The sequence below is a fragment of the Ptychodera flava genome, chromosome 16 (genome assembly GCF_041260155.1).
Source record: "Ptychodera flava strain L36383 chromosome 16, AS_Pfla_20210202, whole genome shotgun sequence".
NCBI lineage: Eukaryota > Metazoa > Hemichordata > Enteropneusta > Ptychoderidae > Ptychodera > Ptychodera flava.
In genome coordinates this window covers 27,308,528-27,324,079 of record NC_091943.1, presented here as the reverse complement: position 1 = coordinate 27,324,079, position 15,552 = coordinate 27,308,528, and the positions used below count along the sequence as shown (strand labels likewise).

The 15,552-nt window shown below is 41.6% G+C and overlaps 1 protein-coding gene across 1 annotated transcript in view; it reads right to left on the bottom strand.

Moving 5' to 3' along the window:
• The window catches only part of LOC139113965 (LIM/homeobox protein Lhx9-like), a 77,703-nt gene that overhangs the window by 41,909 nt on the left and 20,242 nt on the right, over positions 1-15,552 (bottom strand).

The following is a 15,552-nucleotide window of genomic DNA, read 5'->3' as shown; positions in this document are numbered from 1 at the left end:
TCCACGCATCCATGTCCGGTTTTATCGCATTTCCGTCCCGGTCAACCGGTGTTTGACGAAAGCAAGTGATACCCGCAGCTGTGTCGAAAACCACCCTTTTCAATTCTACCGGCGTTGATGAATAGCCGCTCGGCACAATAGCTGGATGAAGCCCGACTGCGGAATATTTTTAACGCGACAAATGGACTGGAAAAGCCTGAACAACTTTAAACAAATGAGTTTTGTGTAATTTATTCACACCGAGCTAAATACCCCTGGACTAGGTCCGTGCCCTTGCTTCGGCGCACAGACGCTTCGATTCAAACGTGTCTCTGAGAATAAAACAGCCCGAACTGCGAGGCAGCTGCTCTTATCACTCTAAAACTGTGATTTTCCCCCTGACGACAGATACACAAACCGAGAAACACAGGCAAAAACAATCGGTGTGTTTGTTTATTATTTCTTTTTGCGTTGGGAAAAAATGTGCTCAGCTGATGCACGGCGAATACGTAATCGTGCCGCTTTTGATTCGCGACTGGGGAACCCTTTGTAGTTGTTCAAGCGCCGTGTTGACGAGATAAGAGCGCTGGTGATCGCCCATCATTAGACTGTGGTGGGCAGGATGAAAAGTAACCCGGCCAAAACAAAAACAAAGTTGCTGCGGCAAGTTTCAAAGTAAACACCCACTTTTTAAAAGAGCAACGTTACCTTAGAAAGTAATGAAGAGTAGAGAAACCCCCAGAAGAAGGGAAACGCAAATACGGGCGGACTCACACAAACAAGGTACCGGGGAACACCCTCACCGGACCCGCCAAAGTCACACAGTAAAGACCCGGGCTGCGCCAGGTTTTCATTCTTTCTTAACTGAAGATTATCCACTTAAGTTTTCAATCGAAGGGACTGAGAGTGGTGACTTGGCTTAGATGTAGCACTATCGAGACAAAAAACGATTCCAGTCCCCGTCGGATATTTTTTGTTTAGGAAGTTCTTATTTGTTTATCTCTCACAAATACACGGTTTTAACTTGTCCACTCTAATGCTGCCTATATTGTCAACGCCTTGTTTAATACATATATTATAGTGTCTCTGTGGTTTTATGCGCACGATTGTCCGTGTGCCGAGTTTGTTTCATAGGCCTTGTTAGTCTTGAGGTTAGCTTTTTAAATGTAAAACTTTTAAATTGTCGGTAATTACAGTTCATTTATTGTGTGCGACCGCTGAAACAAGGCCGTTGATGGGAACGTTTTCACAGAGCGATGGTACGACAGCCTATTTCCTACACATACACCAAGGAATTGTGTGTTTTCTCTCTCTCTCTCTCTCTCCTCTCTCTCCTCTCTCTCTCTCCACACACACACAGGACTAGCTTAAGCTACGATTCTAGTTGCTTTTGCCAAGTGTCCAACAAAGATATGGACACTTGGCAAAAGCAACATTATCAGCTCTTCAAGGCAAATCCAGGAAGGAGACGCCCTCACGCCGCGGCCCACACCCATAGAACAACGTAAACACCCGGTATTTGATTGTTAATTACGATAGCCGTCCGACTTCACCAGAGTGATTCACTCTTCTAAACATGTAAATTAGCGTATAAGCCAACGCTTGACACACTTCAGAGCATAAGACCAAGCTCGGTTCCAATACGCATGCTCATATTTCGGAATTTAACAAAGACGGTACAAAGCATCCATGTTTCTAAATTAATGCGAGCGAGTGCAGATACTGTAGATTAACTTTTTGCCTCGAAATTGCTTCATGCTCTTTGATTGGCCAGAGAACCTTCGATGCGAGGATCCGAACAAATCAGGTGGCACCTCGTGAATTTGAAATCGCAAGCATGGAATATTCTTTGCGCATGGTTACTTAATTAAAAAACCATGGGTTCCTTCGAGAAATATACAGAATTAGCTGAACAAACAAACAAAACATGGATGACAGCTATAATAAAAATCAAATTAAACAAAGCCTAGTATACATGGAATTACAAGCTCCTGTAAATATCAACATGCACTCATTATAAGCACATGATTTCTTCACTCGCTTTTGATAAAGTTTGGATGAATGGATTGATGAACGTACAAACAAACAAACAAACGTACCCACGTGAGTACGTACGTACGTACATACATACATACATACATACATACATACATACATACATACATACATACATACATACATACATACATACATACATACATACATACATACATACATACATACATACATACATACATACATACATACAAGCCGTTGCGCGATTAGATAACTTTTCACTCGATCTCTGAGATCGTCATCACTGAGGGGAAATGACAATCGCCGCCAACGATGTTTCCTTTCGCACAGCCACTGAAGTACAAGATGAACTCGACGTCTGCGATAACATCCCTGATGAAAAGTATAACCCCGGGCTGAAGAGTCGATGAAAAAAGAGAGAAATATCTTATCAGATGAGGATAATAGGGCAAAGTCTTTTCAATTTAAAGAGTTTAAAAGATGAGATAGAAAGGCTATGGGACCGCTAACTGCTTACTTGTCTGTATCGCTCTTGTTTCCTGCGCGATACAAATCTTAAACTCGCACTAGGGAAGGGATTTCTTCTCATTTAGCCTGGTCGTAATCAAGCCTGACATTACACAGTCTCCAACCGTAGCATTCTTCCGCTGGATTATTCTCCGATTTTCATCATTTGCTCCTGAAAAAAAAAGTTGCCCCGAGCGTCGAGATTGAGCATCGCCGACGCGCGGCGACGGTGTAGTTGCCCCGTCGCTTTTTCTTTTGCAGGCTCGCTTAGGGACGGATTTGCCGGCCAGTTAGACGCTTGCCTGGATATAGAAGAGCCTGTGAGCTGGCAGCTTTCAGGAGGGTATTCAATTTCTATTTTCCTTGGATTTCTATTTGTGCGTAATTTCGCGCACAAGGACTGCTTGGCGAGTTGATCGAACAACGGGGTCGCAGCTGGCCGTGCGCTGAAAGGGCAGAAACGCCAGCTTTCAGTCTTCGTTCAGCCACGCAGCCGACTTTGAAGAACCATTGTCAGGAGCTAGCCACGACAAAAACCAAACAAACAAAAAAAAGGCGAGAATCGATCATCTGTCCATCCTCGACGCCCTGTAAACCGACGCGCACAAAAATGCGATTCAAAGGATAATAATAGAGAGACGTGCGAGCAATTGTCACATACCTGGAACATTGTGCGAGAAAGATGTGCTCAAGTATTGATGCTTCAAATGTGAAATGAGCGCGTTCTTACGTCTCAGCTGTTGTGTCCACACTTCCACCGTACTTTAAATCGCTGCAAGATCATTGGATAGATCGAAGCCTTGGGCGTTTGACTTATGGATTTTAATTGGAACTTGCCATAGTATTGATCGGGCAGCCTATCGCCTTGAACCGAGTCATTCCAATTCTTTCAACATTTCCCCCGGAAAAGTTAGAAAGATTTAAGGATTTAGGGAAGAGGGGAGGGGGGGAGAGAGAGAGGACAGACAGACACAAAAACAGACAGACAGACAGACTGACAGATAGATAGATAGATAGATAGATAGATAGATAGATAGATAGATAGATAGATAGATAGATAGATAGATAGAGAGAAAGAGAGAGAGAGAGAGAGAGAGAGATAGAGAGATAGATGGATACAAAAGAACAGATACAGAAAGATGGAGAGAGACAAAAAGGAAGAAAGAAAGAAAACGAAGAACGGATTCTCAAAATAGCCACGGATATATCAATCATACAAACTGACAAGGATAATAGGAGACGGACATGTCAATATACTGAGACGAACTTTGAGTGACGAAGAATGGCTGATGAGAGAGCTTAGGAAGGGGGGGTGAGGAGAGAGCTTAGGAAGGGGGTGAGGAGAGAGCAGAGAGAAGAGGGCGATAATAAAACTGAGAAAATAGATAAAAGAAGTGAAAGTACGAGATACTAGTTCAAAGGCAGAAGGGTCAACGACCTGTGAACTCAGGAATGTCATATTTTAAGAGATGGACAGACATGAGAGGAACAAGGAACCAGGTATGTGTGATACTAGACTGACGGCATATGTAAGGGGAGGAAAACATGACGCAGAGGTCAGTAGAAGAATGAAGAGTAGGGCAGACTTAGGGTGAGTATAGGGAGTCGTTAAATGAGTACACCAGAAGATTGATTCTGATGAACTTCAGAGGCGAAGACATAAATCTTACATAATCTCGTATGAAGGGGCATGAACACTGGAAACTACCTACCCCCCTCCCTCAAAATTAGAAAAAAAAACAAAGCTATTGAAGTGTAACAAACACGGAGTAAGATAAATGAAAACAAAAGAAAGGAAACACATGGCATGATGAATCGGTCATGAAAGTGGCAAATTGAAATTGAATTACCGGAGAAAATTACAAAGCGATATAATCGTGAATTATTCTTCCTGTTATCGTTATAGATGCATCAAGACTTGCCAATAATTTCTGGGAGTTTTTTCGAGCTTTTCGGTCAAAGTTTGGCAACGACTCATCTTTTATTCCCGGTAGTATGTATGATATGACTGAAGTGAAAAAGAAACACGCTAATAGAAGTACAGGAAAGGTAAAACACATTCAGGCACTGTTCGCTTATTGAGAGTCCAAATAGAATCTCCAGAGTTTTGCGCGTTTACTACACTCTCCTGTTTAAGCGTATATGTGAGCGGGACGCCATCGGTGCCATACTTTGTCGACACGACCCCCGGGCACGACCCATGAACACTACTGTGTTTCAAATTTTATGTATATTCTACCATGTTTGAACTTCAGACTTTGTCCATGCACCTGGGTTGACAAGCTGGGGTCCACCAGAACTCCGGATATCGCACTGTTATATCGGAAAGTAAGTAAAGATACGATAGCCCGAACTTCTGGTGTATTTTCATCATCTGTATGCCAGGAAAGAGGAGAACCCAGGGACGCTCTTCTGAATCTGTCAAAAGTGTGTTGAAATACCAAGTATTAGCCTAGCAAACACAACACATATTGTTGACAATATGCATTGTTGCTGTTGACAAATGACTCCTTAGTATGGTCATAGACTCTCCTTGGAGGGTCTATAGGTACGGTCTAAAATTTAGGTATCAAAATTAACATGGGACATTACGCATCACAGTCACGGACTTGGCGAACTCTGGGCATTTCAAAACGATTTTTGATATAGTAAGTAAAACTGTATTTGGCAGAAAGAAGATAAACAACAATGGAAAACACAATACAAACTAATAAAGCTTTAATTACACCATTCATTTATAGGTTAATATTCGGTACAAATGATTTACTTGGTTAATGTTAGATTTGAACATGAGCGTGTCTGCTAGACTGTCCCGCACTGTGCACTTCACTGACATTGGTAGGCTGGAATTGTTAATGCTTTATCGAATCCTGCTCTGACCTAGCTCCCTGTCATATCTTGGATGGAGTTCATGACTCCCGACAGAAGACCTGTAGTAATCAAAATATTACATATGAGTTGTTTCCCCCGCATGATGCATTCCATCGTTACGCTTGGAGGTTTTGAAACGCTGCTTGATTCAGAAAATCGAAATATACAAATCTCATCTAGTGATGGTAAAGATAGACAGACTGAGACAAACACTCAATATAAACAGGAACAAAACAACGACAAAATCAGGACATCTTCACTAAGTTACAGGATAACCTACAGAATTTGATGGTTACCTAACGACCCAACTTCATTGCATGAGCATGAGTACTACGTAAATGGACTGATACACATTATGAATAAATGACTAGATTATATTTCATTATTTTGCATTGTTTTTATTGAAATAATTGAAATCAGTAAAATACGATCTAACTCAATCCAAAAGGCAATTAAAGTATGTCACAAGGACAGTGAGGAAGGTGAAACTATCGTATAGCAACATCACTTCAAAGACTCAGTTACGTCACGCCGTTAATGTATGCATTCTGACGTGTGGTCGGGTATTTGCAAAAGTATCGAATGGAAATGGACAGAGCGTTTTTGCAGCTTTGTAAATGTACCAACTTGAGGACGCGCAAGAGATCGTACTGCAACGGAATTTGTGCGCAGGCGCACAGTCGTTGTACTCTGTTCTACACACTGGCAAAACAAAAACACTGTTTTTTTCCAACTTTCACTTTGAATGAAAATAATATCGTTTAGTGATAGCAGCAGGTGCATGAAGGCATTAGCTACATTTAATAATCTTCTTAAGAGTGAGATTATCATAAATCAGAGACAGACAGACAGACAGAGATAGAGAGACGGAGAGACAGACAGAGAGAGGAAAGAGAGGAAGGAGGAGAGAGAGAGAAAGAGAGACAGACAGATAGACAGACAGAAGACACAGACAGACAGATAGATAGATAGATAGATAGATAGATAGATAGATAGATAGATAGATAGATAGATAGATAGATAGATAGATAGTAGATAGATAGATAGATAGATAGGTAGATAGTAGATAGATAGATAGATAGATAGATAGATAGATAGATAGATAGATAGATAGATAGATAGATAGATAGATAGATAGATAGATAGAACTGGCAAACTGATACTACAGGAAGTCACTTGATGTGACCTAGTGATCATAGCAGGGCATTTACTATAAGGAACAACTTCTTCAAATATGACGAAAGATGTCGCCATTATCATGGCAAGCAAATTTCTCTAAAAGTGAAACGGGCCCCGAATGTTGTCTGCTTTGAACTGTCTTGTGAGCGGCATTCCGATTCGCCGGCTATCCAATCAACCGGCCCGACTTCAGAACGCTCATCGACGAAGCTGACTTCGTCATGTCGTGTTACAACAAAGCCGTTACACTGGTGGCGTTGTGCCGATCAGTGCATAGCACGAACATCTCTTGACGGTGTGTTCCCTCAAAGTGATTTGCAAAGTTGAACAGAAGTCGTCGGTAACTTGCGGGTAGACAACACAGACAGGCAAGTCCATTAAGATCTTGAACAGGGGCCACGATACCTAGACACACCAGGGAAATGTAACACTTGTTTTCTTTTGTATAATTTTAGTCGCAATTAAAATTCTCCCATTTTTAAAATGCCATTTTGCCCGCAAACCCAATGTCTGTACTAACATTCGAGAGTTTTGTCTCGGCGGAATAGCTATCCGCATGTTGTTGTTTTATAGAAAAGATCTTTACACTTGTTTTGGCAAAATTTAATATTAGAATTTAAATGATGCTATGTAAAAGTTCTACATTTTACGTCTGTTAAGGTAGAATGCGCCTCGGGGACACTAATTTGGACTCTCAAACTTTTACTATTCTTTTCTGATATACCACTTGTGGAGGTTCATTTAAAGTTCTTTGTTTTTCGAAATTCGAAAATTTCATTTATAGAGTTAACACATAGACGCCGGCCATTTTGAATTTAAAATAACGGTAAATCTGGAGTTATTTGTTTCTGTAGTACCAAAATTTGTACTGTGACCCCCAGTTTTTATTCTTGGTTTTGAAAGTGGTTGAAAGATTCCTTAAGGAAAGTTTGAGCAAAATTTCAAGTCTTTCACTTTGGAGGAGCATACTACCTTAATTGTGATTATTTGTTACAATTTAGCGACACGCTCCAGGCGGGTATGACACTATTCACATCGACAAATTCGAGTCAAAAAGAGGGTATAAACGTAAGGGATCATTGTGGCAAGTATGTTTTCACAACGTATGCGCCGGTGTTATCCATCAAGCCATGGCTTCCGCACCGTCCAGTGCGACCCAGCAAGTGGAGTATGTATTAGCTGTAGCTCATCGGCACCCAGACCGAAGATCTGAGATTCCGCAAGTCTTCCACAAGAAAACGTCGCCCGTTTCGAGTTACCAGTAAACAATTCTTGCGATGCCAAGTTTTTCGGTCTCCTGCTGACTTGGAATCGTTGACATTTTTTCAGGAAAATAATACGTCAGTGATACTCGCGGAGATAACGAAGTGGCCTGCGCGCGCAGAGGGGTATGGCGATATACCCCCCCCCCCCCTGCGCGCGCACAACTTACGCCATGCGTGTTAGGGGCGCGTCAGTCTCCAATCTTTAAAGGGACATTAGCTGTAACTTTTGACTAATTTTTCACTACTCTGTTTCAATGTATCAACTACAGAATTTTACTATAATCCGATCATCATGACCAATGCCCGTTGTCCTGCTTGCCAACACAGCCTGTGAATGTGAAATGACCATTCTTATTGTTGATAATGTATTCTAGTCCGAACCTGAATGCACAATTTAAACAATAACAATACAGATTATACTCATATAGGGTATATTTATGAGCTAAATATTAGGAATTTCTCCATGGTTCAGGGATTCAAACCAGAAACCAGAAACTGCAGATGATACACAGAACAAGCAAAATTTTAAAAATGACCAAAGTTACAGCTAATGGATGGTACACTCATAGATTTGCAGTTTGGTATTAGTTAGCGTTTGCAAACCAAAGCAATCTAAAAATTCACAATTCTAAAAGATTCAAACTTTGTAACCCATCATGTTCGAAAAACACAAAGGGCTAAACCATCCATTGTGAAATCTTTCTAGGTTAATGAAATTCACTTTTTCTCGTCCGCTCATATTTATAGTTGACAACTGCACAGTCACTTCAGAAACTAGCGCAAGTGAAAAAATAATGACGATAAAATATTTATCAAGAGAAACACCGTGTCGATTTAAAAGGTGATATAATAACATCATATCTGGTGAGGTGCATCCTATTCTGACTTTGATGCCCCGGCAAAAAGCGTGAAGCGTAAATGTAAATTTTGTTTTCGTGATGCGCAGTCGATAAATGTTGGGAGATCTTCATCTTTTTTTTACCTTTGTAATATCGTTTGGAAATTCGTGTGACGTTAGAAATATAGGACCAGTAGCTCGACAGACACGATTTGAAAAATAATGTATACCAGTTTTTCTGTGACTAAACCGATGGAAAGCTTCGTAGAGACATAACTTTGGCGAAAAGGTCAGTAACTTTGTTTCGCGTGACTAATTCCATTGACTATTTTCTACACATCTCACAGCCTCAGAGTTCTGGCGTGATTTGTGACATTTTTAGGATGAAAAAAATCCTCCAAAAGCACTTTTCTGAATCGATCTCGACGAATTTTTTTTCTCGGCAATTTATGGCACTTTGGCGGCTCTGCGTGACAGCTGACAGTTATTAGACCGTTCTCATCTTCGCTTCGATTTTTGGCTCGTTTGGGAGACCTCTTCTAATGATAAGACAATAATCCGTGAGAAAAATCCGACGGAACATTAGGGGAGGGTGCGGGAATCGGCGTTGTTTAGAGCGCTGGCGCTGCAAGGCATGCTGCGGGGTAGAACTTAATGGGTGGCACACATGTCAAGGGAAGGGGCTTCCTTGCCCATCATCGGCACTCGTCAAGAATCAAAATTACGGCGGACGGCTGACGAATAGCTAATGACTCACAATCATTCCAGCCCTTCTTTTGATGCAGAGACTACAAACGCAGTTGAACTTATCTCTGTGCGTGCTCCGAACTCTGTAAATGTTAGTGTCTGACAGAACCCTGTAAATGTTAGTGTTTGACAGAAGTACCGATTCCCCGAGCATCATTCATATCGTGCACCAATCGGATGTGACTGGAAATATTTGCCGTCGCCTCGGGAATTGTCTACAGCCCCCTTACTTGATTGATTTCAATATCAACATCGTGGCTTTCCTCGTAAATTGACAAGAATTCTAAGTTTGCATGAAATAATGTGATTTTTTTTAAAACAAAGATTGAGCTGTGTTTAGGAAAAAAAAACGATATGAATTTCAATCGAAAGTGACGTCAAGCAGAAAGTTTGAGCGAACTGCAATTCTCGGCAGTTTCCGGTTTCCTCGTGGGCTGCAGGTATAATTTTCAGAAAACTGCATTTTTTACCAATAAGAGGCATTTCTCATTGTTTATTTTCAGAAATATACAGTGAAGTAACTGTGGTTGGCAAAACTGAATATCAGTGGACACAAAGAAATTTTGTTGGAATTGTTAGAAACCTAGGGTTAGAGTAACGTTTGGGTGTTAGGGTTTGGGTTATTAGAGCCCTCAAGAAAATCCCTTTTGATTCGCAAGCAAAGGTGCGTCCACTAATCATCACTCTTTCCCCCATGGTTACCAGGACTTACATACAACCAAGCATAAACGACTGGATGATTAAAGACACGTTAATTGTCAGTACGTATTAATTAGCAGAAGTTTCGAAAGGCCCTTTCAAAACCCTATAGTTGAATTTGCCGTCGATTGACGAGGCACTGAAACAAAAGACCCGCATTGGATTAGGGCTATAGCGAAGAAGTTGAAAATGTGCGTTCTCTTTGTCGTTTAATTTTTCGATTTCCCTAACTTTTGTGTCTATGAGTAAAATACTTGCTGAAAGACGTCGTGGCGGAGATTATGATCGCATTTTAGAGAATAAGAGCTAAACGTCGGATATATTTTGAAGAACATTCATCCATATCAGATGTATTGCTGCGTTTGGTTCAACAAAAACAGAAAACTGACCATAAAACCTTCGTGCCCACAGGGCATTTTAGGAGTTGTATCTGAAAAAACGACGTCACTCTATCGGGTAAAAAAACTGTATGTTGCAGCACAACGTAAAGATTCCAGCCAGAAATTTTCTCCTGGGATTAAAAAAAACTCTGTTTAAACAAACTTTATGACTCATCCGAAATTAAATCACTCTTTTCTGCAGTATTGGGAGCTTTTCAATGAACTCTTGAAAACTCGATGAAGAGAAAAACTGTAAAATTTACCGCCATTCTGGGCTGGAAGAGTTCTGCTTCATTGATCTGTGCGTAAGTGTAATCCCTGTGTTTGAAGAGAGACCGACTCAATATCGTCAATCTTGCTCACAAAGCGGGTCCTAAAATTCGAAATAACTATAACTCTTGCCATCTTTTAAAACCATTCTTCCACGAATCAACTACGTTTTCGTGAGTTTCTTCCCAAAAGAGAAGTTTCACTGCTCAGTTTCAGGTCTTGTGACCACGATGCACGTTATTGAAGTATTCTCATCGCCATCAATTGAAAAATCCAAGTCTGGACGGGACATTCCATCCGTTGCTTTCCAAGCACGAATGCACCTTGCGGATATAGAGGCTTTGTTGACAAGGCCGAGTACCGGCTAGTCCCTAACATGCTGCCAGGGGCAGGACCAAGAAACTGCAATTGGTACCCAGAAGACAAGTGTTGGAAAAATATCAAGCGTTACTGGGCTCGTAGGTAAACAAACAAGCAAAACTGATGAAGATCGACAAAAATACCAGAAATAATAAAAGATGGAAGTCAAATATACTAGTAATATTGCAGGGCAGGATAAATATAATCAAGTAATAAGTATGGTGAGTATCATATATCATTCATTCTCACGTCATTTAAGTTTAAACAGACTGCACAGTTGACATTTTATGTATTAGATTACACAGGGGTATTCTTTTAGGTTCGTGGATAAAGTTAGTTCCTTCAGTATTCGACAACGACAACAAAATGGACAGTTTGACGAAAAGGGTCGTTTACACAGAGTTTTGCTCGTTAAAAGTAGTCCTGTATCGGGAATTTTCTATTAAAACAAGCTGTGAGTGCAGTAAACACAGGTAAAAATTTCATCTGCCCATCATCGGACAGGGCGCGGTCCACCGTTATTGTCGGTTTTTGTTGCTTTGGTACTGTTGCCAAACGTCTTAAGCGTCCGGACACGCTGTTTTCGCCAGCAAAGGCGACGGCAACTTGTCAAGACTTTCCGGCAGATTTATCCCTCTTTTACGGTTATTATCTCATTCAGGGACAGAACTTGATCAATACAATGTATTTAGGTTTTTTCCCCGAAAGGTCGGATTTGATGTCCTTGGACTCAGATGGGTAGAGCCTTCTAAAGGCCAAAGTAACAAGGTTATGAAAGGACAAATGTATGATTAAGTCACAGTAATCTAACAACAATGTCAACAATATCTATATCAATATCTTTTAACAATCATTGATGACACATTTGCATAAAGTATCTTTAAAACTTTTAAACCCTACAACAAAGACAACAATGATCATTACATGTCTTGTCACGCACTTCTTATGTGAATAAATTATATGTACATGACGCTTTCACTTAATAAAATAAATTAAAATTAAATTAAATTAAATTAAGTTACAGTAAATCAAATCAAATCAATTTAATTTAATTTCAATTGCTTTGTAGACACAATTGCCGGAAAATTAAGTATAAAAAACATTACTTGAACACGCTGTTGTACTGGTGACTTTTCCCGTGGGGCCCGGAATGATTGCAACTGTGGTTAGGTCCGCGATATGATACCTGGACTTTCGTATGATACACAGGGCTGGCAACTAAGCTGTAAGAGGCCAGGGTTGTCCCGTGACTTGAGGATTGTTTTTCGACTGTCAGCCACGCTTGCAATTCTCAAGGTGTGAGCACCGCATAATTTGCCAGTTGCCACTTCTTTGAAAAGGCGCTGCCGTCAAAAGGGAGGTTAATTGGGCCCGTGCAATAAAAACCGCCCCGTACAAAATGCCCTCCCCACAAAAACAAAACCCCGCCGATCGAGATCTTTTCTAGTCGCTCCGAAAGCCGGACATACTTAAGGCGGTTTTTCTTTCCTACAGGGGAAGAGCTTTTGCTAGTAAGCCCGGTTATCTGTTAGCATTGCCACCGAACAGCGGGGAGAGGGACGCCCCGAATTTTGACTGAATACACATTTTAAGGTGGTTTTGTTCGGTGTCTTTTGACGGAGCTGAAATACGCTGTATAGGTCTTAAATTACAGAATCAACGGCCATTGAGGGACTAATAATACAAAGGCTACACGATCTGCCGGTTATCAAAAGAGACCCCGATTCTCCATTCTTGTACGGCGATCTGTCAATCAACAAGAATCTTGTAAGTTTCCCCGTGCATGTTTTTATAAACATCAGCAACAACATCATTCAAAACATTTCAGCTCCCAAAGAGATGATTAGCCGAATAAAAAATCCCAACAACAACACATATCAGAAGACATTGTGAAAACTTATTTGAACTTCTCCTTATGAAGATTTGGTTCGGCGCAATTTGTACCTGAGGAAGGTATTTAAGTGTTTCTTTTGCTTTCGAGGTTGTCGGGTCTTCTCAAATCCTTTTCAACATGACGGGTTGGTTTAAGCCATTGTCTGCCTAGCTTTTTTCATTCAGTGTACAAGAGATCGATGGTGAAAAGGGTTCAGATTGCGGTAGGGAGCCACCAAGACGAAGGAAAAACATACTTTTGAAGTCCGAAGCGTGGAGCGATACCCGACCTCGCTGTCAAAGACGTGACTCCGTTGAAAGCGCTTCGGACGCATCTGCCCCCGGGGGCCCGGGGCGTTATTCGGCATCAGTCGAGTCAAAGTGGATTTTAGCAGCTCCAAAAAAACGCAACACACACACACACTGAGTGGTTTCAATCTTTTAAATGGTCACTCTTCAAAAGAAACTCGCGTAGGATCTCGCCTGAATGATTTCGAAATCTGACACCGAGACTGCAGAATACATTTGGAGTCAGCGACAGCCTAAAAAGCACATATGCCCCGCTCACTCTCTCCCTGTCTGTGCGTGTGCGCGCGATTCTAAAGGGACAGTTACATGCGCCTATGGTATAACATATTCTTTTGTGGTTTGAAAACAACGGAAGATCATTAAGAACTATTATCTTGGTTCTCAGCTTTCAGAAAGAAAAAGACACGAAATCAGATTTCGTCTTCCTCTGAGAAGCGCTAAAATGGGACGCGGCGGACGGTGTTGGTCTCTTGTACGAAGAAGCGGGCAATGGTGGTTAGTGTAATGTTCACCCCTTTGAAAGCTATCTGTGTACAAATTAAAATATTATTAAAAAATAAACTCGCATGACATTGTGTGATTAGGGAAAGATAATTTCGTATTAAACGGATGTTTGGGCGCCTCGCTAACTTCTAGTACATACGTCGTGGCAAATGTCTGAAGGCACCGATGGAGCATGTAGGGGCCAGTATCGCGTTGACTGCCCCAGTATACACCGATCATTCTGACAATCGCTCGCCGACGCTGCTATTGCGGCTCACTTCTGGCACATTTCTATCAACTGTTTGCTAGTCCCCCCTTTGTGGTGTGTTTAATCGCCTCAAAATAAATATTTTCGTACACTGGTCCGGGTCTAAGAAGCCCCCGCATTGATACAAAAAACAACAGTCTCGCAAAATACTCCGTCTTTCATCCCGTGTGCAGTCTTTGTCGACAGTTGTGTGCGCGGTGAAGAAGTGGGCAAGTCTGAACTCTACGACGCTCAGGGTCCGTGAATGAGAAGAATTGTCAACTTTGTCGGGCCGAACATACTCCTTTTCTTGCGCTAAATGTAGGACCCGTCAGCGCCATCAAGTTGTGAAAAAAAGACGAACCAAGAGTTTCAAAATAACCCTGCCAGCCAAAGTAAATATTAATTGTTTTTGATTCTCCGTGCATGTGAAACCAATGCAATGGTGATAGTCAGTATTGTTGTTGAGAAGGACGCGTTGCTAAGCTGTGTTAGGTGCTTTCTTTAAGAAATGGAATCTACATTAGGAGCGCGAGACGGCTTTTGACCTTGAGGAAAACTCTTCGATAAAAACGATGGAAAATTTTGGTTCGAGTCATTTAAAATTATCGGGATATCAAGGTTTCCACTCGGAAGCATGGCAATGTAGAAAATTTGAATTTATACCATGAACATGACCACTATCGATGGTAGGAGATCACTTAGTAGCTCTGCGAAGTTTATTGATGACTGTCTCTTTTTCGAGTTCGAACGAACCCTGCCCTACCCCTAAAAATAACTGACTCAACCCAGCAAAGGTGGTACTCATTTTTTCTCAAACCATTAGTAGAAATCGCCAGCCTTTCAATCAAAGCTCTACAAACGAAGACGGAAATCTCAGGTCAGACGAATTTTCTAGAACTTGACGTTCGAAAAAGCGACACCAGTGGCCTGCGTTCAAACCATTTACACCCGCTGACCCTAGCATGTCCATCCCTTCTAAAGCTCGATCTGAAAACGTCCCTTGATTTGGGCCCTTGTATTTAGTTTAATTTTTTTTCCCAATCTGCCCGGTAGATGGCACTATACGTGCTTCAGCAATCACCACAGTCGAGCAGCTTTAGCACGCGCCTTGTCCCCCCACGAACCACCACGCTGTTCACAGTCACACCTCACCAATTTACATACAACGCTGACAGATCGACGAAGCTCAGGAACCACACTTTCGAGGGCTAAATTGCCTAAATGGTAAATGGATTTCTTTCTTTTTTTTCAAAAGGGAATAAAGAGAAGCCATTTTCAACTGTGACCCGTTCGCCCATTTGACTGCGTGAAGTCAAGCAATTTTCCGCAGAGCTAGCCACGCGCACCCCTCCCGATCTAGCAGTACGCGGAGTTCCCCCCATGTTCCTTTGTGCGAAAATTTCGCCTCGGGTAATTTCTCCCAAGGATTGTCAGCACTGAAATGAAGGCACAAGAAATCATGACATTTTGGCTCTCTTCTTGGTTCATCCGAAAGCTCAATTCGCAGCAGACTCAGTGGTGAGGTCC